This window comes from Balaenoptera acutorostrata, chromosome 18, assembly GCF_949987535.1.
Source record: "Balaenoptera acutorostrata chromosome 18, mBalAcu1.1, whole genome shotgun sequence".
Lineage (NCBI taxonomy): Eukaryota > Metazoa > Chordata > Mammalia > Artiodactyla > Balaenopteridae > Balaenoptera > Balaenoptera acutorostrata.
Genome location: NC_080081.1, coordinates 74,679,439 through 74,706,229, shown reverse-complemented (window position 1 = coordinate 74,706,229; position 26,791 = coordinate 74,679,439). Strand labels below are relative to the sequence as shown.

The following is a 26,791-nucleotide window of genomic DNA, read 5'->3' as shown; positions in this document are numbered from 1 at the left end:
GGGGGAGAGTGTGTACAGGCAGAGGACAGACCAGCCTTGTTGTCTGCAGAGTGGTGGCCCCTCCCTGTCTTTAAGCCCAGGGTAGATTAGTTAATGATTTGTGGATGGAGATCCAGGGACTCGGAACTGTTTTTGGAAGTGCGAAGGTTCCTCTAAAAGACGGCAGCTCCTCTTGGCGAAGGTGGCCCAGATTCACCTTCCCTGCTCCGTAGCTGGCTGCTTCCATCCGAGCAGGCTGTGTAGAATCCTTTCGGAAAATAAATGCATGCTTGCTTGCTTTTGCCGTTTAATACATTCGCGTGGATCATCAGGATGAAAGTCTGCCCTAGGGCTCCAAAGCAGTAGACAAGCTGTTGTATCCAGCTGCCAAGGGAGTTCATGTGTCAGGACACTTTCCCACCGAGGGGAGCTTCAGGGCAGTGATTACACCTGATCAAAACTGAAAACCGGGGGGCTTCCCTGGTGGCGCAGTGGTTAAGAATCCACCTGCCAATGCAGGGGGCACAGGTTCGAGCCCTGGTCCGGGAAGATCCCACGTGCCGCGGAGCAACTAAGCCTGTGTGCCACGACTACTGAGCCTGCGCTCTAGAGCCTGTGAACCACAACTATTGAAACCCGCTCGCCTAGAGCCCGTGCTCCGCAACAAGAGAAGCCACCGCAATGAGAAGCCTGCACACCACAACGAAGAATAGCCCCCGCTCGCCACAACTAGAGAAAGCCTGCACACGGTAACAAAGACCCAATGCAGCCAAAAAAAACCAAAAAACAACCTGAAAACCATACGCTCTCTGTTGCTCCCTAAATCCTAAAAATGTCCATTTAAATATAGTATTTTGTGCTTCTCCCCCTTATAAACAGTGCCCTGTGATTATCTTTTCTTCCTTAATTTTACCTTGAATAACTAAAGCCTTAGAGAAAAAGTGCCTAGGTTGGCATTTCTGACAGTTCAGCATATGACCTGATGGGAATGTGGATGAAATAGTAAATTGGCTATTCCACCGATTGTTGTTCTAAAAGAACGTTTGTGTCCCCAAAGTCAAAGTGACCACGGTCCTTTGCTGGGAGAACCATGAGTGTTAGCTCTTACCCTTAGGACTTGAGCTTAAGGAAATGCTTAGCCTAACCCCCAAATATCAAAATATTCCCAATGTCAAGGGTTAGAACACCCCCTCCCTGCCCCAGCTATGCCAAGCAGCTCTTTGAAGTAATAAGAATCCCTGGCCTGGGGTGTCAGTTATGGAAGCCATCATGATAGGTAGAAAATAAAACTCTAAATGGCGAAGTCTTCTCAGCTTTTATGGAAGATCCCCAAGACTGGGGCCTGATAAGACCCAAATTCACTGATGATAATGTAAATTTCATAATACGGTGACAAGAGTAGATACTCGACTAAGGTAGAGACTAATTGCCCCAATTCAGTTCATTTCTCTTATGCTTTGTCATAAATGGTTTCTTTTTTTGATTAAATGATGTTCCTTTTGAACACAGATGGACATATGGGAGAAGAAAGATGAGTTTCATCTGCTCCTCTCAAAAGGAGGTCTGCACTTGGCTAAAAGTGGTCTGTAGTGACAGTGCATGCCTTGGAAATTCTCTAAGATGCAGAACTGGGTGTCACGTTCCCCCAGGCCAGGGAGGCAGCAGAGGGCAGTGGGAGCGGCGCACTGATGCCACACCCCCCCAGCCTATGTGGACCCAGGCCCTCTAACAGATACCCAAGTCTCTACTTAAATGTCACTGGAAATTTATTTTAAAATAAATTAAATGCTGTAACTCCCCTCCAAGTAAGAAGAAGTGGAAGGAATGATAACTTTAAAAAAATAATTACTGCCTAAGGAGATAGGAGATATGGTTGCCTCCATTCCAGAACCTCTTTGAGATGATGAGTTTGTTGACTTCCTAGACCTCAAGTTTTTCTATGAAATGGTGTGACTGAAGGTCCAGCTTCAGGGACAAGACTAGAGTGGAGGGGCGCTCATGCTCCAGGGCCTGGGATGTAATTCCGTTTCCTCAAACGCTGTGAGGCAATGCTGTAACTGAAATGCCAGGAAATGCTCAGCTCGGCGTATGCTTGTTCCTTGGCTTAGCCACTTTAAGCGTATCTGCTGTGTGACCATCACCGTTCAGAAAACACGTTAGAGTTTTCTCTTTGGGAAAAGTCACTTTTAAGTAACAAACTTCTGTGGGACGTTTAAAACGGGAGTGAATTTCTAAGGATATTATTATCTCCTATAACTTCTCAGGGATACTGCCAGTGCAACGAGACAGGGAGAGAGAGCTGTGGGCTTGCTGTCTAATGAGGCCAAGCTCACCCCTTCCCCGATTTGGGCGTCTGTTTCTGGAAGGTGCAGGTGAAGTGGTGACTTGTGCTATGCCTTCCATCTGGGGGAGAACCGGGAGTGTGGTCTGTTTGTGCAAGGACCTTCGTTGCCTGAGCGAGTTACACCGAGAGCCTCCTCTTTACTACACACGCACTGTTTGGGTTATCTCTTGACTCCAGAGACACGTCAGTGTGTACCTTACCCATTCAGAGAGGACGGATGCTCGTGGACCGGCCCTTGAGAGGAAATAAGGTTTCTGTAGACAGAGGTGGAGGGAACCAGTACAGATGGCGGGCAGCACAGCCCTGGGACAGGGCAGGCTGGTTTTGCGGGGAGTGAAGAGTCTGACTTGCCTAAAGCTTGGAGTCTGGGACTGTCAGTACCAGAAATGAGGTGGAAGGGTTTGGGGACTTAAATAGCAAAGTAAAGGGGGTGGGGTGGGAAGTGGGATGAATTGGGAGATTGGGATTGACCTATATACACTAATATGTATAAAATACATAATTAATAAGAACCTGCTGTATAGCACAGGGAACTCCACTTCGTTGTACAGTAGAAACTAACACAACATTGTAAAACAACTATACCCCAATTAAAAAAAAAAAAGCAAAGTAAAGAGAGGCTCAATATGAGACAGTCAGGAGGCACTGAGAGTTCTGGACAGAGTACTGAAGTGTTTGAAGCTGCATTTCAGGAGGATTAATATGGTAGCGAGGTATGAGATGGATGGTAGAAAGAAAACGCCAGGCAGAGAAAACAGTTAGGAAGCTCTGCTGGTAGTAATAATAATCCAGGCAAGGGGTGAGAGGAGTGGGGAGGAGGGTCTGATGCAAAGCAGAGGGCAGATACAGGACCCCAGCACCTGGGCTGTGAGCCAATTAGGGGGCTCATTAGGGTTTAACAGGTCCAAGAGGCTCCAGGTGATAAGTGGTAAACCTTCCCCATCCCCACCCCAGCAGCTCCCAAACAGAAGTCACAAAACTAGGGAATGTTAAGTTCACTTAGGATTTGTGTGTTTATAGTTCAGAGATATTTAAAGAGGTCACAGGTTCTCTTTTTAACTATTTTCTCTGAAACTGCACACTTTGTGCATCCGTGAACCCTCAAGGTCCAGGACCAATGGACTTGTAGGGATGGACATTTTTCCTCCAAAAATAAACTTTTATTCAAATATCACCTGTCCCTTTGGAATTCAGGAGAAATTGTCGAGAATCCCATCCCACATTCCAGGAGTATCCTCCCTATCTCCCATCCTCTCAGGAATTTCAGGTGGGATGAGCTTATTTTTTTATAGTTACCTGTGGCTCTGAATTTCTGCTTCTCTTAAGTTAGCTCAGCTTGTGGGTTCCTGCCATCCCACGTGCAGCGTCCCTGCCCACCTGGTGTGGCTCCCCTCTGTTGGTTTCCAGGATTCTTCGTGCTTTGCGATGCTGGGAGCTCCATTAGGGAGTTAAACATGGGTTTAGATGTCAGGGGAGGAAAAAGGAAGCTGTAGAAAAGTAGACTTGGGAGACATTTGTATAGAAGTGACATTATAGAGGGCTGAGATTGACAGGAGCATGTGTACAGAAGAGGAAGGCAGACACAGGACAGCCCCTCAGTAGGGGCCCGAGGAGGAGGAGCAGGAAAGAAAGGAAACGCAGGAGATGGTGAGAAAGGTTGTTGAAAACAAGAGAAGTCCCACCTCAAAGAAGCCAAATGAGGGAGGAGTTTCTGTAGGTTGGAGTGATTTGTAATACCAGGTACCAGACAGTGGATGAAAATGACACAGAATGAGGAAATATCCCAGAGTTTGGCACTCTCACAGGAGTATCTGTGAACAGGTCAGGACGACCAGATTCTCCTGGTTCCTTGACAACCAAATGGTTTAGCAAGTTTGGCCTCTGTCAGCCCGCGGTGAACGTTTCCCTGTGAGAAGTGGCAATGGTGACATCTACAGGGCATTGGCTGGAAATGAAATCTGTGCCCCCAGAAGAGTGCTTGCCAAATATTACCTTAAATTCCAGGGCGTTTTACAAAAAGCAAGTGCCACTCTCCGCCCCTTGTTCACTAAAGTGCGAACTGCAGACCTGCCTGTTCCACAGACGTAATTGAAATTAGGTTTGATATTAAAATCACACAACTGCTTTCATTTTTCATTTTATTCCTGACAATCAAAGTACTAAGCAAGAATAAGATTGATGTCACACACTGCAGGCAGTTTCCCTGTGAGATAATTCATAAAAGCAGTTATATATTGCACAAACCTGAGAGTCAAACAATCTATATCTGTAATTCAGTCCCTGGAGAACGTGAAGGCCCATGACATCTGCTTTACCAGGAACAGAGGAAGAAACATTTAAAATTCAAATGTACTGAGACTCTGTGACATGGCAGTACTCTCTTGAAAACAGAGACAACATGAGAACTGTGCTGACAAAATAAATAGGAAGTGATATCATTTCTCAAACTTTTCTGCAATAGTATTTCCCCATTATTTTTTCAGTTTGAAAGAAATGCAGGGCCAGAATTCTATATCTATCTAACAGGCATAAAGGAGGCCAAAGAAGAGGGGAAAAAAGAAACGAAGAATAAATGCAATGATTAGAAAAGTTACAAAGATATTAATCCAACTAGAACAATAATCACATTAAATGTGAGTGGTCTAAACACACTAATTAAAAGACAGAGATAGAAAGGATTTTTTTTTAACCCAGCTATATATTGTCCACAAGAAACCCGATTTAAATATAAAGACTCTCCTGCATACCTGAAACTAGCACAACATTGTAAATCAACTATACTCCAATTTAAAAAATAAAAGAAAAATAAATAAATATAAAGATGCTCACAAAAGTAAAGGGATGGAGAAAGATATACTATGCTAACTCTAATCCAAAGAAAGTTGGAGTAGCAATATTAATTTCAGACAAAGCAGACTTTGGAACAAAGCGGATCATCGGAGATAAAGAGGACACTGCATTATGTATAAAGGGGTCAGTTCTCCAAAAGACATAAAAGCATGAAGGTAGTTATTGATATTTTAGGCTGACTCTGTTTGGATCCAGTGACTTCACATTCAGGTAATGCTCAATTGTTGCAGACCCGAGAACCTTGTTACTTTAATCTCACAAATCTGCTGAAAAATCTCCAGGATTTGGGGGGAAAATAGTTGTAAATGCCTGATGTGTCCTGGGCACTGCTCTGACCTTTATATTTTTTTATGTACATTATCTCATTTAACCCTCACATTAAACTTTTGAGGCAGTTGCTTTGATGCCCATTTTGTACATTACTCAGGTTGCTTTGATCAATAATATTTTGCTTATTATTTCAATCATCAACTATTTAACAAGCACCTGCTAATCTCAGAATAATAAAATAAATAATATTTTCTTGAAGGTGTTCTTCAAGAAAATCCCAGTCAAATATCCCACCTAATAGTTGCAAAGCACCTCATTTGATCCTCTCAGCATGGCCAAAAGACACAGGAGACCTCTTAGTACCCACATTTTCCAGATAAAGAGACAGAGGAAGAGAAGTTGTTCCTGGCCTGAGGTCTGGCGGCCAGTAAGCAGCAGAATCAACACATCATGCAGGCTGCGTGCCTCCAAGTCTGGTGTTCCTTTCACTCTTCTGACTGTGTTATTTTATTGACAAAGGCATGAAACTGATTTTCGGTGGTCAGGATGATGAAGAGGGGAGTTTCACCATCAGCTCTGTAGCTGGATGAAGCCACGTGGAACGTTTCTTGCAGCCCTTACCTCTGACCAGGGCTGCATGGAAAGTGACAGTTCCCCAAAATGCCACCAGGGTATTAACACATGACCTTCTCTCAGGCAGCAGTGAGGGTGTTTCTGCTTTGATCCTTATCCCTGTGTCAGTCTAGCAGCACCAGCAGATCAAAATCTCTGTGCAAAATAGCATCTTGACCTTATGCTGAGATGTCACACTTTGGTGACAGCCAATGGGGAACAGTGTTCAGTGGCTGCAGTGAAAAGCCGCGCTCTCCATTCAATAATTTGATGCCATGTGTGAAGGAGGACTAGTACCTTATTGGTTTTTTTATTGCCCTAAATTATCAAATCCTAGGTAACCAGTGTAGCTATGTGAGGTTGGCCAGGAGCTCAGACCTCTGCCCCACTCCTGGGGACAAATGCCCATCCATGGAAGATGGCCCCCTGTGCCCAGGACAAGCCATGAAACACATTCAGGTGGCTGCTGAGCAAGAAACACATGATGCTGTGCTTCCCACCAAAAGTAACGGCCTGAGCAATTTTTCAGACCTGAGATACTCAGAATGTTTTCTTCTCTGTGGATAGGTTTTTCTTTTTTTTCAGATCTTAATGTTTGCTATTGGCAATGAGCACCTCCTCAGAATGACCATTTCTGATGTGAAGACCCAACACACAAACTGAGCAGGTGATCCCCAAGATGCCAGTTGAGTCCTGGTTCCAGGTGAAATGAAGGAAGTACACTCCATGTTGTCTCTCCCACCAAATGCAGCTGTACAGCCGGCCCAGAATGCATGGAGTAGCTACTTGAGAATGCTAAAAAGTAATACGTAGCAGGCAGACAGGGAAGAAGACCGGAATTTGAAGCATCGCAGAACTGATGGTGAATTTACAAGGGTTTCTCTCCAGTATTCCTTGGCCTGAATTCAATGCAGCTTGAAACCTGGAAGTGGACACTTGGATGTGGGCAGAGGGGTCTCCAGGAGAAGCCCTCTGTTTCTGGCTACAGGAGTGGGAAAGGGAACTCCTAGCACTCAGAGAGAGCTAAGTAAATCTTTTTTCTTTTCTCCGTTTTCTCATACCCCAACCCACAAGCACCCTTGTGGTCATGACAGCAGTAGTGATGGCAGGAGCAACCTGCCAAACCGTGAGAGAAGGGAACGTTCCTCTCTGCTGGAAGGAGCTGTGTCCCAAGAGGGTGAGGCAAACCCCACTGCTTTTATTCTCTGGGGTTTTTTTTGCAATTTAGCCACAAAGTGCACAGCAGAGTGGGGCAACTAATGTCCCAGCTTTCTGGCTGGAGGACTAGAAAGAGGAGCCCCAGGGAACTGGAACAGATGGTGGAGATTGGGGAGAGGGGGGAACTTGGGAAAGTGACCCCTTAAAATTGTTTATGTGCCCCTGGGCTCACCCCTGAGCTCCATATGTGTGACTGTCACCCACAGCATATGTGGATGCTAAGAACTGAAGAACAGGAGAGGCCACCACCCAAGGCAGACTGGCCATTGTTAGGTGCGTGTGTGGGGCAGATCCTAACAGCACTTTAAAGGCTTTGAAAACTGAATTGATGCTGGAAGCACAACCCATAGAAGGCTGCATGGAACCATAGCCTGAACTCTACCTGATCAGTTGCCTGCTATCAATTCTACATAAGATTTAAACAAGACCCAGTGTCACATAATGTCATATTCAAAATGCCCAGGACACAATCTAAAATTACTTAGCATACAAAGAACAGGGAAATCTCAACTTGTATGGGAAAAGTCAGCCAACAGACAGTAAATTCAGAATGACACAGTTGTTGGATTTATTTGATGAAGACATTAAATGCAGCTATTTTTTAAATGCTCCAAGAAGTAAGGCCAAGTACTCTCAAAATGAATGGAAAGAGGGACTTCCCTGCTGGCACAGTGGTTAAGAATCCGCCTGCCAGTGCAGGGGATGCAGGTTTGATCCCTGGTCTGGGAAGATCCCACATGCCGCAGAGCAACTAGGCCCACGCGCCGCAACTACTGAAGCCCACGCGCTGCAACTACTGAAGCCCGCGCACCTAGAGCCTGTGCTCCGCAACAAGAGAAGCCACCGCAATGAGCAGCCCGCACACAGCAATGAAGAGTAGCCCCTGCTCGCTGCAACTAGAGGAAGCCCATGCACAGCAACGAAGACCCAATGCAGCCAAAAATAAATAAATAAATTAATTAATAAAAAAAAATTCCTGTAAAAAGAAATGAATGGAAAGATAGAAAGTCTTATCAAAGAAATAGAAGATATAAAAACTCAAATGGACATTTTAGAAGTAAAAAATATAATAGCCAAAAAAATGAAATTCGCTGAATGGAGATGATGAAGAGTCAGTGAAGTTGAAGATGGGCCTGTAGAAACTGTCAAATCTGAACAACAGAAAGAAAACGGATTTTTTTTAAAAAAGAAGAGAGTTTTGGGGACCTGAGAGAGAAAATAAAAAGGTCTAATATTTCTGTCATAGGAGTCCCAGGGGGGGAAAAAAAGGAGAAAGAGTGTTTACAGAAAAAAAATTGGAAGAAATAATGACTAGAAACTTGCCAAATTTGGTGAACAACATAAGCCTACAGATTCAAGAATCTCAGTAGCCCTCAAACAGGATAAGCCCAAAGAAATCCACGTCCAGATATACTATAATCAAACTGCTGAAGACTAAAAACAAAAAATTGTGAAAGCAGTCAGAGAGAAATTACACATTACCTGCAAGAAACAATTCAAATGACTACAGAGTTCTTACCGTAAACCATGGAGGGCAGAGGACCGTAGAACATTTTCAAAGTGCTGGGAGAAAGAACCACCAACTTAGAATTCTATATCCAGTGAAAACATCCTTTGGAATTGAAGGTGAAGTAAAGACATTCTCAGATGAAAGGAAACTAAAAGCATCCTTTGTCTGCAGACCTGTTCTAAAAGAACTGTTAAAGGAAGTTCTCCAGACAGATGGGAAATGATAACACAAGGAAACTTGGAACAACAGGAATGAAGAGCAACAGAAATAGTAAATATCTGGGTATATAATAGACTGTTCTTTTCCGATTGAGCTCTTTAAAATATACTTAAAAGCTGAAAGCCAAAATTACAACATTGTCTGATGGAGTTTTCAGTGCACGTAGATGTGATTCTTAAGATTACTACACAGAGGAGAGATTGCAGAGAGACCCATTTTGACAGTGAGGTTTCTACTTTCCACATGTGGTGGTAAAATATTGATTTTAATTAGGCCGTGAAATGTTAAATTTTTATATTATAGTTCCCATACCAGCAACTAAAAAATTATGTAAAGAGATGTGGTCAAAAGTGTAATTAGCAAATTAAAACGTAATACTAAAAAATGTTCAAATAAACCGAAAAGAGTCAGGAAACGGGAAACAGAAGAAGCAAACAGAAAACAATAAAATGGTAGATCTAAATTCAAACATATCAATAATTACATCAAATATAATGATTTAAGCCAGCAAACAGTGGCTCATGGGCCAAATCTATTTTTGTAAAGAAGGTTTTGTTGGAACATGGTGGCGTGCACTCCTTTATGTACTGCCTGTGGCTGCTTTCTTGCTGCAACAGCAGGGATGAGTAGCACAACAGACTATATAGGCCACAAAGTCCAGAATATTTATTATCTGGTCCTTTACAGAAAAACGTTTGCCAAGCTTTGGTCAAAACACAATAGTTAGAAGATCAAGATTGTCAGGGTATGTATGGAAACATGAATTTAAAAAAAACAAATGGGGCTTCCCTGGTGGCGCAGTGGTTGAGAATCTGCCTGCTAATGCAGGAAACACGGGTTCGAGCCCTGGTCTGGGAAGATCCCACATGCCGCGGAGCAACTAGGCCCATGAGCCACAACTACTGAGCCTGCGCGTCTGGAGCCTGTGCTCCGCAACAAGAGAGGCCACGATAGTGAGAGGCCCGCGCACCGCGATGAAGAGTGGCCCCCACTTGCCACAACTGGAGAAAGCCATAGCACAAAAACGAAGACCCAACATAGCAATCAATCAGTCAATAAAGAAATCTTAAAAAAAAAAAAAAAAAAAAAAAGTTGCTTATAAAAAAAACAAATGACCCAACTATCTGCTGTTAACAAGAGTCTTGCTTAAAATACAGAAAGATGTAGGTTAAAAGTAAAAGGTTATAACATGGAACCATAAATCAAATGTAAGCAGGAGTGGCTGTGTTGATAGCAGACAAAGTAGACCTCAGAGCAGAGAAAATTACCAGGGATGAGAGGGATATTACACAATGTAAACGGGTTAGTTTACCAAGAATATATAACAATCCTAAATGTGTTTGCGTCTAACAATGAGCTTTAAAATGCACCAGGCAAAAACAGAACTGAAAGGAGAAAAAGACAAATCTAAAATTATGCTTGGAGATTTCAACACCTCCTCTCTCAGTAATAAACAGAAGCAGTAGACAGAAGGTTAGCAAGGATATAGAAGAAGTGAATAGCACCATTAACCAACGAGAAGTGATAGATGTTTATAAAATACTGTACCCAACAATAGCAGAATACACGTTCTTTTCTGGTGGACGTGGAACATTCCCCAAGATAGACTATATTCTGGGTCATAAAATTAACAAATTAAAAATAATTAGAATCATACAAAATATGTTGTCTGACCTTGATGAAATTAGACAAAAATCAGTAGGAGAAAGATAACAGGAAAATCTTTAAACATTTGGAAATTAAATAACATACTACCAAATAACCCGTGTGTCAAAAAGAAGTTTCAAGGGAAATTAGAAAATACTTTAAACTGAAGGAAAATAAAATGACTACATTTAGAAATTTGTGGAACATGGCTAACATAGTGCCTAGGATGATATATATAGTATTAAAAACTCAGAAAAGACAAAAAGTCTAAATCAATGATCTAAGCTTCTACCTCAAGACACTAGAAAAAGAATGTATGCTTGTAGCATGTATCATAGGTACAGTATAGCACAAAAATAATCCCAAAGCAAGCAAAAGAAAGGAAATAATAAAGATAGGAAAAATCAATGAAATTGAAAACAAAAATAATAGAATCAATGAAACTGAAAGCTGGTTCTTTGAGAGAGTCAGTAAAATTGATAAACCTATTGTAAGTCTGACAAACAAAAAGACAAACTTACCAGCATCAAGAATGAAAGAGGGGAAATCTCCACAGACCCCACAGGTATTAAAAAGGAATGAGCTATTGATACACATAACACCTTGCATGATTCTCAAAGGCATTATGCTGAGTTCAAGAAGCTACACTCGAGAATTTGCATACTCTTTGATTCTATGTATGTGATATTTTCCAAAAGGCAAAACCATAGTGATGGAGAACAGATAAGTAATTGCCAGGGTTCAGGGATGTGGGGCAGGTGTGCAAAGGTAGATTTTTGGAGTAGTGCAGCTGTTCTATGTTCTGGTTGTGGTGGTAGTTACATAAATCTATACATGTTTTTAAATTCATAGAACCGTACACAAAAAAGTCTCCCACACAGACACAACACAGTCAATGTTACTATTTTTTAATTTTTTAAGTAAATTTTTTTGAAAAGAAAAAGTCACAATCCATATGGTCATTTTCTTATTATCCTTTGGGTCTTATTCTTTTGAAGCTTATAGGAAAGGCAAATAGATTTAGTGTTTGGTGAGACAGGTTCTCACTTCTTCACGGGAATAAGTTACATCTATAGCAGGACACTGTGTAAAGTGTCAGTTTGTGGTGAGTCATCTTCAAAGCATTCATCGACGTGCTCTGGCCCAGCCTCTGACTTGTTTGGCCTCTGACAAGGTACCACTCAAAATAGTACAGCCTTGGAGCTCAACAAGGACTCAGATTCTCAGCTTCACCCTGAAAAGCCTGAGAGACAGAAAAAGGTTTGAAAAGGGCAGTTAATCTGGGCAGCTATTAATCTCTAGCCTCCCATTCTTCCTCAATTAGAGGGAAATTATCCAAGCTGGGAAGGGGGAAGAGTGTTCCAGAAGAATCTCAAGATGCAATCTTAGTCTATATGCACCTGCCTCAGGATAAGTCCAAGAGGAGAGGCTAAAACCCAGTGGAACCCTCATAATTTGGGGGATCCCAGGGTGATGGGGAGCTTTGCCTTGCTCATCTCACTTGGACTCCTGGTGGTGACAAACCTCCCTGACCTCCCTCGAGCTGCAGTGGATTGAGGGTGACAGAGCAGAGGGGGGTGGAGAGCAGGGAGGGTAGAATAAGACTCCCGGGAGCTTCAGAGGATGGAGAACACCACCAACATGAGGTGGAACGGGATGGGCGTGGACATGACAACCAGAGGCCACAGTGAGGACGTTGTGAGGACAGAGCCAGGGATCACAGCCCTTAAGGCATGGTTATACGCAGCAGTGGGTGTGATGTGAAAGACGACACTCAGAATCCTTCCGGATGAGTCACATCTCAAAGGGTGCCAGCCCAGGAGCACGATGGAAGGAGAGACAGAGGCCACCCGCCCCTGCCCACGCCAGGACCCACTCGGAATCAAGCCGGGGTGGCGTAGGAGAGAAGAAAACCCAGGAGACGGGGGTTTCGAACTGGAAAGTGGCTGATTTCTGTCAATCTACATTAAGAAATTATGCGATTTAACTTTCACCTAAAAGCAACTAGACTACCTTTCCCCAAACTGAGGAAAATCAGAGGCTTGAGGTAGAGATTACGGGCAGTCAGAGAATAAGCAAACTATACTTGGGAATACTTGAATTTTTGAAGTTCATATATATAACATACCTTTAAAGAATTGTTATAACTGAAAATAGGGAGGAATGGTGGAAGTCGTGTTTTTTGACCTGGTAATATATTCTAGCCGCCAGATGAGGCCCCCCGGGGCTATAGCAGCCACCCAGAGACTATACATGAAACAGTCTCTTTTTGCAGTTGGAACCCTGGAGCTCAGAGAGGCTAAGTCGCAAAGGCTGCACAGCACAGCCAGGATTTGAAGGCATCTGACTCTCAACCTGTCCTATTTCCCTGGTGTTTCCCAAGCCTCTCACAACAGGAAGAAACACAAGGGTAACCAGTCGTTCAGATCCCAGGGTACCCCTGTCCCATAGCCGGGGACATAGAGAGGCTTAGGGGACACAGTCGTGCTGGCATCAGAGTGGCCAACATCCGTCCTGACATTGGGCAGCTGTGAATCTCAGCTGACCCTGGAGAACCGTCTCAGACCATGAACTCACCCGTACTCCATGAGTTTGTATTGTTATTTCAAGTAACACATATTAGCGCTTGCTTTAAAGATAACAGGGTTTAAAGTGGGGAGTTCCCAGGAGAAAGGGGGCCTCCCCCACCCCACTCAGTTCTCCGTGGGGTGGATTTGGCTTAGCCAGTGAGCTGTCCCGTGTTGGTCGTCTCGGTCGTTAACCTCTATTTGCAGTAGTTAAGTTGTTCTGCTAGAAGAAGGAATGCACCCGAGAGGGATGCACAGAGTACTTTTCTCAGCAAAGCAGAAGCAGGTCAGCTTAGGCTGCCACAGAGCAAATGCCTGCCTGGGAATAGCCGTGACTGCCTGCTTTTGCATTCCCTTCGAGGAAAATCTACACTGATTTTAGGAGCATTGGGCATAGCCAAGGAAGAAAGAGGTAGAACCACCCAAATTAGAATCTGTAGCTGGCTAGAATCCTTCCTGCCCCTGGGAATCTATAGCTGGGGGCCTAAAGGGGCAGATTTCTGGGCTTCTGCCCAGATACAGATGGTCCCGGAGTTGAGGAAGAGAGGGGAAGCTCTGGGGCATATAAAGTAGACTAGCCAGAGTGAGCAGAAAGTTTACATCTGGAGCAAGCAAAGAAGGGCTAAAATTCCTAACACAACGAAGCAAAAGGGTTTGATGCTTTATAATCAGAAGCTGTAGTGCTTATGGCATTTAGCGTAGTTATGGTGTAGAAAATAACCTGCTAGCGTAGGGGAATCACGAAGAGGTACTGGAAGTAAGACTGCTTATCCCTCCTTGTTATTAGCTAACATTTATGTATCTTACTGCGTACCAAGCCCTTGGCAGGGGCTCACCACCTCTTGTCCCGTTTTATTCTCTCCACAGCCCTGTGGGTGGGCACTGTTGGGACCTGGAGAGAAGGGTTGCTTTGCCTGAAGTCACACAAGTGACGCAGAGCCAGGCTGGAGTTTGACCCAAGGGCAAGGTCCTTCAGACTTCATCACTACATTCATACTTAGCACAATAAAGTGAGAAAACGCAATGTAGAGAAAGCACAGAACTGGGCATCAGAAAACTGATCCAATCCGATCCATGTCAGCACTGTGGTCTGGAAAGTCCACAGACCCTCTGTGTGTTTCACTTTCCTCGTCTGTAAAAGGAGACCGTTCTGAGGGTGAACCGAGCTAGTCCCACGAAAGTGGTTTGGAGATGCTACCACTTGGTGATGATGACTGTTTCATCAGAAAATAATCCTCAAGTCAAGTGCCTGCTCTGGACCAGAAACTGTGCTCGGGGCTGGGAATACAACAGAGGGCAAAGCAGACGTGGTCTGTGCCGTCGTGGAGTTTGGTGGAGGGATTGAGCAAGTCTTTTAAATAGAAAAAACGGTATTGGAGGGTGCAGCCTCGTCTGGGAGCTCCGGGGTGCAGGCTCTGAGATGGAAGAAAGAGGTGGAGAGGTCAGGGGACACGATGGCAGCAGGTGTGGCGGGGAGAGGGGCCTGTGTGGAAAGTCACTGCAGAGGGGAGGGGACGTGCGTGTCCATGGAGCTGAGGGGGCGCCGATAGAGCCCTAGGCTGGGGAGCTGGTTGACAGGCCCGACCTTGCAGGGCCTCCCAAACAGTGATGGGGAGCCCATTCCTTACGCAGGAGCAAAAGGAAGACTCTGTGTGGAGGGTGATCTGAGCAGACTCACGTTTCCAGAACAGACGGGCAGGGAGACCAAATGGGAAGCTAAGGCTGTGGTCCCCACGGGCGTGGATGGTGGTGGCTTGGACCAGCGTGATGGGTGTGGAGATGGAGAGATGTCCATGGTGGTGGGAGAGATGTTCAGGAGGTAAGTCGGGTAAGAGTGGTGATGTGTTGTAATAAGGGGTGAGGAAAAGGTGGCCGCCAGGGCTGAGGTCAAGATCTCCGGCTGGGGAACCACATGAATGGGGTACCACTCACTGAGATGGAAGACGTGATGGGTGGGCTCCGTGGAGGTTCATGGACTGAGTTCTCAGCCATGAAGTTTGAGGTCCTTTGAGACATCCACTGAAGATGTCCAGTAGGCTAAATAGAACCGGTGCTCTTGACACCAGTAGCTGGTACATGTTGTCTGACTTTTAAGAGGAAGTGGCAGAGCATCTCCTGGGGACCTTCATGGTCTGGGTCCAAAGAGATTCTTCTTTGGTATAAAACACAGTGCCTTTCCTTCCGGAGTTGGCCTCGTTTGTGAGATCAGATGACCACGTGACACAATGAAAAATTATAAGTCAGTGTGTGACTTTTGAGCAGGGCTCGGGGTGTGCTGGAAGTGAGTGCAGAGGCTTCCTGGAAAAACTGATACTCACACGGGACACACCTGGCAGGCTGAGGGACAGGTGGGAGGGAAGATAGTGATACACCGACGTGAGCAGGAGAAGAGAGAATAAACACAGCTCTGTGCTGGGACAGGGGCAGCGGGAGCGAGGTGGGAGGCCAACTGAAGATTGCAGCGTATACATCAGAAGACATTGGGTCACGGCGTCCAGCTGCTTAACACAGAGATGTATTTGAAGATGAGACTTGTATTCTTGGAATTGTGACTTTGTATTTCACTGGCTTCTGGTCTTGTTAAAAGACAGATCAGTCATGGCAAACGGCAAACCCAAGTTCAAATGACATGAAAATTGAGTGTGTGTGCGCGTGCGTGTTTATGTATGTGTGTTTTTTTCCCACCCTCATGCAAAGCTTTAGGCAGTATCTAACAGCCAGCTTAGTGAAAATGATATTTTAAAATAGATGTGAGGGCCTCAAGGAAATGATGTCTATTTCCACTCCTAATCTCAACTATTGGGGGCAGCTGGGGTGACCTGTAATCAAACCTGGGGGCCCTGCCCTGGGAGGGAATGGACAGCTCTGGAGAGCCAAGGCAGAAATGGAGTAAATGACTATTCTCGAATTTTGGTTCACCTAGAAAAATGTCTTCTGATTTGAATAAAAACATGTGTCAGCACAGGGAGGATGTCTCTTCCCGGGCTTTGGGCTTTGTGTTCCTGCCACACCAGGCCTGCCGTCTCCCCTCACCTCCTTTGGGGGTGGGAACCAGCCCCTGTGATTTCAGAGCCCGTCAGAAAGTGTACGCACGGGAGCATAGGAGAGGGCGGCCGAGGGTGTGGGCTCGCCCTCCTGATCTGCTAGGAAAGGGGACCCAGTGAGCATAAAATCAGCATCTTCTAGTTCTATCTGCTTATTACAGTCCAGGGAACCCGTCCACAGGCTACTTACCGAGAGGAGGCATTTGTCTAACTTCTGACTGTCCACTTTTTTCAGTAATAGGGAAACTGCCTCACGTGAAACATACAAAGTAGTTCAGGGACAACTGCTTTGGGGCCTATTTAAAATAAGTTGACCTATATTGTCTATAATTAAACCTGGAGTGGGATTGCATTTTGAAAAGTTCTTTTAAGCTGATTTATCCTTTTTCAGTGCACCACAGCAGAATCCCCAAAGAGAGGGAGAAAAAAATATCTGTGTGTATTTATAAAACATCCTCTTTGAATGAATATATTTTGTGAGAGGAAGACAGCAAGGGGAAATATTACAGCCAGAAGGATAATCTTCTCTTTCGTTGGAAGAGACTTTTTTATAATGAAACAAAGTCATGATGGGTTCATTCCGTTTACTTATCCAAGTCCAGTGGAGATCCTGTGTTCACTGGACTCTTGATGTTGTCCGAAGTTTCCCATAGAGTCAGGATTTGTGCTCGCACGCAATAAAAATGCCAGCTTTCTGTAGTCCGGGGTCTGACCTGTTATGTTCTGTGCAGAAGAAAATAGCTTCAGACGCACAAGCGCGTGTGTTCATGCTCTGGGTGCTCTTTCAGCGCGTAGGCTGGGAATCCAAACAGCCCAGGAGAAGGGCTCGGCCCAAACTGCATTTTGAATTCCCACATCCTTTAACAGTCTGGGCCCCTGGAGAGCAACAGGACCGAAACAAAGGCGTCTGCTACTTGTGATCGCTGAGGCTCGTATTCTGCGTGGTTTGCTTCTCTTATCTTCGGTCCTGGCAGCAGCTTGGATACATGAGACCTGTGCGGCCGCAGCTGCCGCCGTCGCTCCGGGGCACACACGCTGCAGACAGCCAGTGCCGCCCCAAGCACAGCCTGCAAATCATTCAAACGTGGCAGCCCCAGCCAGCAGTGTCCCCGCCCCACTCCTGTGTCCAGACTGCCTTAATTTCAGCCACTTCACCTGAGACAGTTATTCCCAGCTGAAAACAGACCACAGCTGCTGCTCACATCGTAGTGGCGACCTGAAGACATCTAACTATAGTTTTCAAAATACGATTAGGGGGAGCTACCGTATCAGTTTATGACACTAGTGTTGGGACCAGATTTTAATTCCAATCCCAGTTAGATTCATCCATTCGTTTCATTTTTCTTCTGGGTCTCCGGTGTGCTGCTGGGCCCCCAGGGCCCCTCAGGGAGCAAGGGCGACCCTGGCTTCCGGGCTACAGTGGGTGAGCGTGAGATAAAGTATCAGGGGCATCGTAAGGCAGGCTGAAAACGTGTCATCATTTGTAAGAAATGCAGGATGATTCTACCAAAATACTCTCCCAGCACATGTCCTTTTATGGTCTGACCAGATCATTTCTGGTTTCATTGTCCCAGTGGCCCCGAGAGTAGCTCTTTCAGCCTGTCCCTGTTCTCTGAGGAGCGATGCTTGGAGCAGCCCTGGGTGCTGGGCACCCCACACCCACAGATCACTGAGCTGCCCGCCCTGGTTGCCCAAATGCCCAGGCAGAGAGGGGTAGGAAGTGTAGAGATGACAGAGACAGCCAAGAAGGTCCCGGTTGCTTCCTTCCAGAAGCCTTTTCTTTACTGGTCTTGCTCTTCCCATCAGAAAAGGGGGCTAGAGAATTCCTTTAGCCCCCTGCGCCATCACACCCACACTGGGCAGGGGCCCCGGTGTTCCCCAGCACGGAAGTCTTTAGTGCAGGTGTCCTATTGCCTGGCATGACTGGAGCCCTCCCTCCACTGGTGGCCGTTTGTCCTGTCACCCCAGCTTAGGGGCAGATGAACGGCAGGATGCAGCGGCCATGTGTCAAGTCAATCAGTGACAGAATCACCAGCACCTACACCACCATCTCATCCGGACGTGAACTGAAGTGAGACAGTTTCTTGTTTGCCAGAAGAGGAGAAAGATTCTCACCCACTGGGAGAACGACGTGATTATTTTAGCTTTCTGATCAGACCTTTCCTTGTATCTTCCCATACTGGGAAAGGTAGACCAGCAGGAGTGGGTGAAGGATTGGCTGTGAGCGGTGGGGTGCTTAGGAAAGGTGTTTAGGGAGAGCTTGGCTTCCAGTTGCTTAGCTGGGTGGACGGTGATGCCATTTTGCTGAGACTGATGTGGTAGCTTCCACGATCTAAGGAACTGAGGTCCTATCGGTGGCAGTTAGCATTGAAAACTCCTCTTAGTGCTATTTACAGCTATCATTATACAAACTAGAAACTCCGTCAGCCTGTCCCACCTAGAAATAGAGCACATAACCCCTATGTTCGTAGCAGCACTATTCACAATAGCCAAGGCTTGGAAACAGCCTAAGTGTCCATCGACAGATGAATGGAAAAAGAAGATGTGGTACTTATATACAATGGAATACTACTCAGCCATAAAAAAGAATGAAATAATGCCATTTGCAGCAACATGGATACAACTAGAGATTATCATACTAAGTGAAGTAAGTCAGAAAGAGAAAGAAAATACCACATGGTATCACTTATATGTGGAATCTAAGATGTGACACAAATGAACATATTTACAAAACAGAAACAGACTCATGGACATAGAGAACAGACTTGTTGCTAGTGAGGGGGTGGGGGAGGGATGGGCTGGGAGCTTGGGGTCGGCAGGTGCAAACTATGAGATATAGAATGGATAAACAACAAGGTCCTACTGTAGAGCACAGGGAACTATATTCCATATCCTATGATAAACCACAATGGAAAGGAATCTAAAAAGAGTGGATATATGTATATGCATAACTGATACATTTTGCTGTATAGCAGAAATTAACACGACACTGTAAATCAACTATACTTCAATTAAAAAAATCAAAAAAAAAAAAAAAAGAAGGAAATACAGCGTGTATACGGTGGTGGCAGCGCTTCACCCTGTGCACCATTTGCTGGAGCTCAGAACCTTGTGGTGCTGCCCTGTGAAATCACAGCTGTGTGGCTCTGAGGACCCAGCACAGCCCCTGTCCCAGAGCCCAAGGTGGGTTGTCTCCAGCTCTACCAGCCTGCAGGAAATCACCCCGTGGTTGGGCAGCGCCCAGGATGAGGGGCTACAGCCCATCCCGGGCCTGCTCTCAACCCCAGCGTGTCCCCTGGATTGGCCTTCAGTCTTCTCTCAACCCCAGCGTGTCCCCGGGATTGGCCTTCAGTCTGCTCTCAACCCCAGCCTGTGCCCAGGGTTGGCATTCAGTCCGCCAGTGCCAGCCTCCTGGGGAGCTGCTGATTTCACCAGTGGAAAAATCAAGATGCCATCCAGAAGGCTGGCTTTGTCCTCTTCTCATTATCTTTTACGGTTTCCCTGATTCATTTTGTGAGTAGATGAAGTGCTGTTTGATAAAATGCAGCACACTGAGCTTTCTAAACAGAAGAGCCCTTTGCCATCTCCCCAAACGGAAAGAATACTCAGACTAAACTTGGTTCTCTAGGATCCAAAGTCCGGCTTCTGTCTACACACGCAGAGCTTGGATTTAATTCTTTATTTTGGCTTCCTAGTTATCAAGACAGCTAAAAGCCACGTTCATAGCTTATAATATAATAATCAAGTCAATTTTGACTTTCCTACTACACATCATTTTATCTTCAAACTGAGCAATAATTAAGCCACCTTTGCAGGCATTGCAAATTGGGCTAAAAATGAGGGAAATGCCCTATGACACGTGGTCTGTGAATGACTTATATCAGATTATCACCTCTGAGTAGAATTTGAGTTTGACTCTGTTAGTATATGATTTTTGATGGGCATGTTTTCGACTTTTGTCTCCATTTGAACTGAAAAGACAGGTTCATATTTTGTGTCTCACTGTATATATCTTGCCCGAGGCTGTTGTCTTGCCCCCAGCCATCTGTCCTAGTGGAACTGCCATCACAAAGTGCCATTTGCATTTATTTATCCATCCCTTCTTTTTCTCATAACGGTGATGATCTGTAAATTATGCTTATTAACATCTCATAGACACTGTTACATTCTGGATGGCTGTGTGCTCCTGGGCACAGCTGTTTCAATCATTGTTTCCTTTTACTGACAGAAAGGAGAAACCAAAGGTTGTTTTGACAATAACCTTTTTTTTTTTTTTTAATAAAGAGAAACTACTGGAAGGAAGGAAGAGTAAGGAAGCATGAGGCCCAAGTTATTTGTAGGAGAGGGCTGTACAAGAGGGTCAAGAGTAGCTTATGAGTCAAATCAATTGATGCACTGGACAAACAGTGGGTTTGTAAGATGCATTTACACTGAATCTGAAAAGATGTTTTGAACTGAAAGAGGCATTGGCTGGGAGCAGAGTCACTGCAAATGATGCTGTTGAAAAGGTGGGGTCTCCTTGCTCCAAGGGCACGTAGAGAATCAGGCTGAGTTTTGCCTTATTAAGAAAATCCATAGCGTTTATGCACAGCAGGGCCAAGATTATTAATCAGAATGCCTAAAATCCATATTTGTCATCGGTTCACTAGGCTATGCTGGTACTGCCACTTAACAAACCCTTCTGGGGATGCTACTTGTTTTGCTTAAATAACAATTTTAAGACCAGAACAGACCCGTGAGACGCGGGTAGGAGCAGTATGTGGGGTAGTTGTCTCCAAGGGGTGGCAAGGGAAAGGGATTAGCCATGTCGTCTTTGATCAGAGACGTGATGAGCACCGCGAAAGCCCCAGCAGCTCTTGGTCCCTGCAGTCAGGCTGTGTTAGTCGACGGGACCATTTACATTTCAGGACAGCTAGCCATGGATCCTGCAAGTGGATAGCTTGTGCAAGGAGGGGTGGCAGAAGAGACTAAACAAGCTCTTACAAACATGGGTGAAATTCTGAAAGCAGCAGGCTGTGACTTCACAATGTGGCAAAAACAACTGTTTTGCTGGCTGACATAAATGACTTCAATACTGTCAATGACATCTACAAACAATATTTCCAGAGTAGGTTTCCTGCAGGAGCTGCCCAGGTTGCTGCTTTGCCCAAAGGAAGGCAAAGCGTTGAGACTGAAGCAGTAGCTGTCCAAGGACCTCTTGGGACAGCATCACTCTGAGTGGGTCCAGTGTTATTTAGTCTGGAATTTTAATAATGTTTTTAAATTAACATCTTAATTTTTACAATCTTTGTTGGGAAGTATAAGGTTGACTGAAATATCTGAAGTTATTATGGAAATACCATATAATAAGGGGAATTGAACGTGAATTGAAGATTAATGATGAATCTAGTTACTGATGTTCTAAATCACACCTCTATGTTTCGATACGAATTGTGAAATTTTTTGTTCTAGTTCTGTGAAAAATGCCAGTGGTAGTTTGATAGGGATTGCATTGAATCTGTAGATTGCTTTGGGTGGTATAGTCATTTTCACAATGTTGATTCTTCCAATCCAAGAACATGGTATTTCTCTCCATCTATTTGTATCATCTTTAATTTCTTTCATCAGTGTCTTATAATTTTCTGCATACAGGTCTTTTGTCTCCTTAAGTAGGTTTATTCCTAGATATTTTATTCTTTTTGTTGCAGTGGTAAATGGGAGTGTTTTCTTAATTTCACTTTCAGATTTTTCATCATTAGTGTATAGGAATGCAAGAGATTTCTGTGCATCTTGAGAACGAAAAACAGAGCTGGAGGAATCAGGCTCCCTGACTTCAGACTATATTACAGAGCTACAGTAATCAAGACAGTATGGTACTGGCACAAAAACAGAAATATAGATCAATGGAACAGGATAGAACGCCCAGAGATAAACCCACGCACATATGGTCACCTTATCTTTGATAAAGGAGGCAAGAGTATACAGTGGAGAAAAGACAGCCTCTTCTATAAGTGGTGCTGGGAAAACTGGACAGCTCCCTGTAAAAGAATGAAATTAGACAGCCCTCAGAATGGGAGAAAATATTTGCAAACCAAGCAGCTGACATAGGATTAATCTCCAAAATATACAAGTAGCTCATGCAGTGCAATATCAAAAAAACAAACAACCCAATCCAAAAATGGGCAGAAGACCTAGATAGACATTTCTCCAAAGAAGATATACAGATTGCCAACAAACACATGAAAGGATGCTGAACATCACTAATCATTAGAGAAATACAAATCAAAACTACAATGAGGTATCACCTCACACCGGTCAGAATGGCCATCATTAAAAAATCTACAAACAATAAATGCTGGAGAGGGTGTGGAGAAAGGGCACCCTCTTGCACTGTTGGTGGGAATGTAAATTGATACAGCCACTGTGGAGAACGGTATGGAGGTCCCTTAAAAAACTAAAAGTAGAACTACCATATGACCCAGCAATCACTACTGGGCATATACCCTGAGAAAACCATAATTCAAAAAGAGTCATGTACCACAATGTTCATTGCAGCACTATTTACAATAGCCAGGTCATGGAAGCAACCTGAGTGTCCATCGACAGATGAATGGATAAAGAAGATGTGGTACATATATATACAAAGGAATATTACTTAGCCATAAAAAGAAACGAAATTGAGTCATTTGTAGTGAGTTGGATGGACCTAGAGTCTGTCATACAGAGTGAAGTAAGTCAGAGAGAGAAAAACAAATACCGTATGCTAACACATATATATGGAATCTAAAAAAAAATGGTTCTGATGAACCTAGGGGCAGGACAGGAATAAAGACGCAGATGTGGAGAATGGACTTGAGGACACGGGAAGAGGGAAGGGTAAGCTGGGAAGAAGTGAGAGAGTGGCATTGACATACGTACACTACCAAATGTAAAATAGAGAGCTAGTGGGAAGCAGCAGCATAGCACAGGGAGATCATCTTGGTGCTTTGTGACCCCCTGGAGGTGTGGAATAGGCAGGTTGGGAGGGAGATGCAAGAGGGAAGGGATATGGGGATGTATGTATATGTATAGCTGATTCACTTTGTTGTACAGCAGAGACTAACAACATTCTAAAGGAATTATACTCCAGTAAAGATGTTAAAAAAAAAAAAAGATTTACCCATCTACAGACTCTCATTAAAGGAACTTCCAAATAACAAAAATGAGAAAAAATAATCTCAGAAAGAAGGTCTGATCTGGAAGAAGGGATGTTATGTCTGGAAATGGATGTGTTACAAGCAGTCAGCACTTAATGAGGAATGAAGGAAGAACCCCAGTAAAACAGTGGGAGGCAATACAGAAGAAATAAGGATCCAGACTTTGCCTTGGAAGAGCTTATGAATTGATTGAGACCTTAAGAACATCTCTGAGCGGCACAGAAATGATGAAATGTTAAAGACCCGAGGTTCTGGAAAAGAGGAGATTGTGTGATGTTATTACTGCGGCATCTGTTTAATAAACTGAAAAGACCTAATATCTAATCAGAGCAGATAATAATCTCTCCTGGAATCTCTGAAATCTGGTCTTTTTTCTTCCATGGACTGAATAGAGGGTCGTAGGATGGCCCTTTGTCAACAATGGCCAGAGTTAATGCTAAAACGTCATCATTAGTTATTCATTCCTACGAGTTAAACAGACCCTCTCCCTAGGATATAGTATGCATAGCAGTTCAGAGGTGCACCTGGTGCTTTAGCAGAGTGGGCCTGGGTATCATTTTTAAAATTTCAAATCGTACGCTCTGCTATTACTCAGAAGAGCTGGGACAAGCCCACAGCTTTTTCCCTTTGGTTGTTTGTCTTTTGCATATTGATTTATGATAAATTATATATTAGAGACGTTAGCATTTTATCTATCATAAGCGTTGCACATATTTTCTTTGACCTGTAGATTTCTTTTTACTTGGTTATGCTGTCTTTTAACATATATAAGATTTTGCTTTGCTCTGTAGTCAAGTCTATGACTATTCCCTTTATGTCTTATGGGTTTGATTTCATACTTAGGAAGACCTTCCATCCCCAAGATGATGAAGATACTAGTGTATGTTTGCCATTGATACCTTGATAGTTTTAATTTTAATGTTTAGATCTTAAATCCATATGAAATTTGCTTTGGTATGTGATTTGAGGTAGAGGGTCCACCTTTTTGTTTTTGCACGTAAGTAGTCTATTGTCTTAACACCACTGATGGATAATCCATTACTTCCCATGGATTTGAAATGCCACCTTTATTGTATTATGAGTTCCAAAAGGTACATTGTTCTGTTTCTGGCTCCTTTTGTTCCGTTGATCAACTTACCTGGGCCAGACCAAACTGTTTTAATCACTGTAGTTTAGTTGATAGAGATAGAGATATCAAGCATTTCCTCATCATTATTTTAAAAAAATTTTCATGGCTGTTCTCAGGCATTTTTCTCTTTCAGTTGAATTATTAAAACAACTTGTCCAGTTTAAAAAAAAAAAGGCTCATTGGGATTTAAATTTTAATTGCCCCGGATTTGGAGATTAATTTGAAAAGAATTGACATCTTTACAATATAGGATCATTTAATCAAGAGCAAAAAATGATATTACCTCATTTATTCAGGAATTAAGTGTGTGTGTGTGTGTGTGTGTGTGTGCGTGCACATACGCACATATGTCTGTGTCAATATCCATACGTTTTTCATATTGGTACTGTACATTTCTGAATATGAAATTTGTGCATGGGTTTGTTCCTCCTTTCAGCTTTCCGCCCACAACTACCTATATAAGAATCACCAATGATATTCGAGTGCCTTTTGATTATGTCACTGTGCTGGGTACCCAAACCCCAGCACCTTGGCCCCAACAAATTTGACCATCAACAGACAAGAACTCTGCCCAATGGCGTGTTTTATCCTGGAGAGTGTCTGCTTGAACCAGTCAGAGCCTCTCTCTTAGGGATTTTGTTTTGAGATATAGTAATAGAATCCGCAGGGGTAGTGGAGTCAAGAGGCTGAAAAAGAGAAAGCAGTGAGCAAAAGCCAAGAGGCAGTTCCATTCATGAGTAAGCATAAAGCACGTGATAAAGAAAAGCATCTAGAGGTAATAGTGGGCATCAGCTGCAGTAAAACAAATACAAAATATAGGAAAAAGCTGAATCATGCGTATGGCAGAGTTGCAAGTGTAGGAAGCAGGGAACACCAGTTACTGAAGGATGAGAAGATCACTGGGGCAGCCTCTTGAATAGTCGTATTATTGAGCCACCCAGAGCTGTTTTGTCTCCTGTGTATTCCAGTCTTCTATGAAGTTGGTCTGTGATATTGTTTTCCACTTCTCCGTATTTCTTTCCAATAAATGCGCATAAACTTAAAGCTCAACTTTGGGAGGGAGGGCAGGGAGTTAGATGCATGTCCTCAAGCTACCATCTTAAATGAAAAACCTATTTCTCCTTCTTAGCAGAAAACCTTGCCTTCTACTTCGTCATGAAGAATAAGACTAATAAGCACAATCTCCCTCACTTTCTCTCACCCCTGCTCTCCTGCAAATATACCTCTCTATTACTCCTCCCTTGTTTCTTACCAGTCTCAGGATGAGTAGCCCCTTCCTCTCATTCAAGTTCAGTGTCTTCTCCCTCCACCTCTTGACCCCATGCACACAGGCTTGTGCTCTTGATTTTAATCCTTGGCCTCTACTCGGGGGGCTTTGCTCATCAACCACCCTTCCTACTTATTTCTTTAGCTCCTCCTTCCTTCCTGACCTCTCTCACCCTATAAACATGCTCTTCTCCCTAAGGTACAGCTCCTGTCACTCCCCATCTCTACCTGTGGTCTAATCTTTCTGCTCCTTCACCCATCTTAATCAGCTTCCTGTGGGTGCTGCATTCACGGAGGGCATCCCCAACGATGTCCGAGTTGCTGGTGGTAAAGGGTATTTTTCAATCCCTATCTTGACTCTCTTTGCTGATCATTTTGGTTGTGCCTTAATTCTAGAAACTTCACTTCCTTAGCCTCTGATATCACACTCTTCTGATTTTCCTTGTTTTCTACCACTTCTTACCATTTCTTTTCTCTCTTTCTTTTTAAACTGAGCTCCTCTTTCTTATCCCATCCCTGGATAATCCTGTCCTGGTTACTAGGTTACTGCTAAGGGCTGCCCAGACCCTAGCCCTGAGCATCCCAATGTGTACATCCAGCTTCCTGCTTGTTTCCGCCCAGCTGCCAAGAACATCGGTTCAGCAGATTTCAAACAGTGTTCCTGGGCTTCCTGTCATACCTTCTCCTACCCTTGTTCACTCTATTTCATTTTGGCACCACAATCACCTAAACTAGGAAACTGGTAGTCTGCTCGGTTGGTTAATTCCATGTGTCATCTTGACTAGGCCGTGGGGTGCCCAGGCATTTGTTCAAACATTATCTTGGTGTATGTGTGAGGATGTTTATGGATGAGATGAACATTTGAAATGGTAGACTGAGTACAGCAGATTGCCCTTTCCACTAAGGGTGGGCCACGTCCAATCAGTTGATCCAGAATAGACTTTTACTCAAAAAGGCTGAG

General features: G+C 44.1%; 1 protein-coding gene and 1 pseudogene across 13 annotated transcripts in view; both read left to right on the top strand.

Moving 5' to 3' along the window:
* Positions 1 to 26,791, top strand: part of MTUS2 (microtubule associated scaffold protein 2) — a 505,315-nt gene that overhangs the window by 393,415 nt on the left and 85,109 nt on the right. The gene's annotated exons all lie outside the window — the stretch shown is intronic.
* LOC103014572 (2-iminobutanoate/2-iminopropanoate deaminase-like) lies at positions 21,065 to 21,477 on the top strand (annotated as a pseudogene).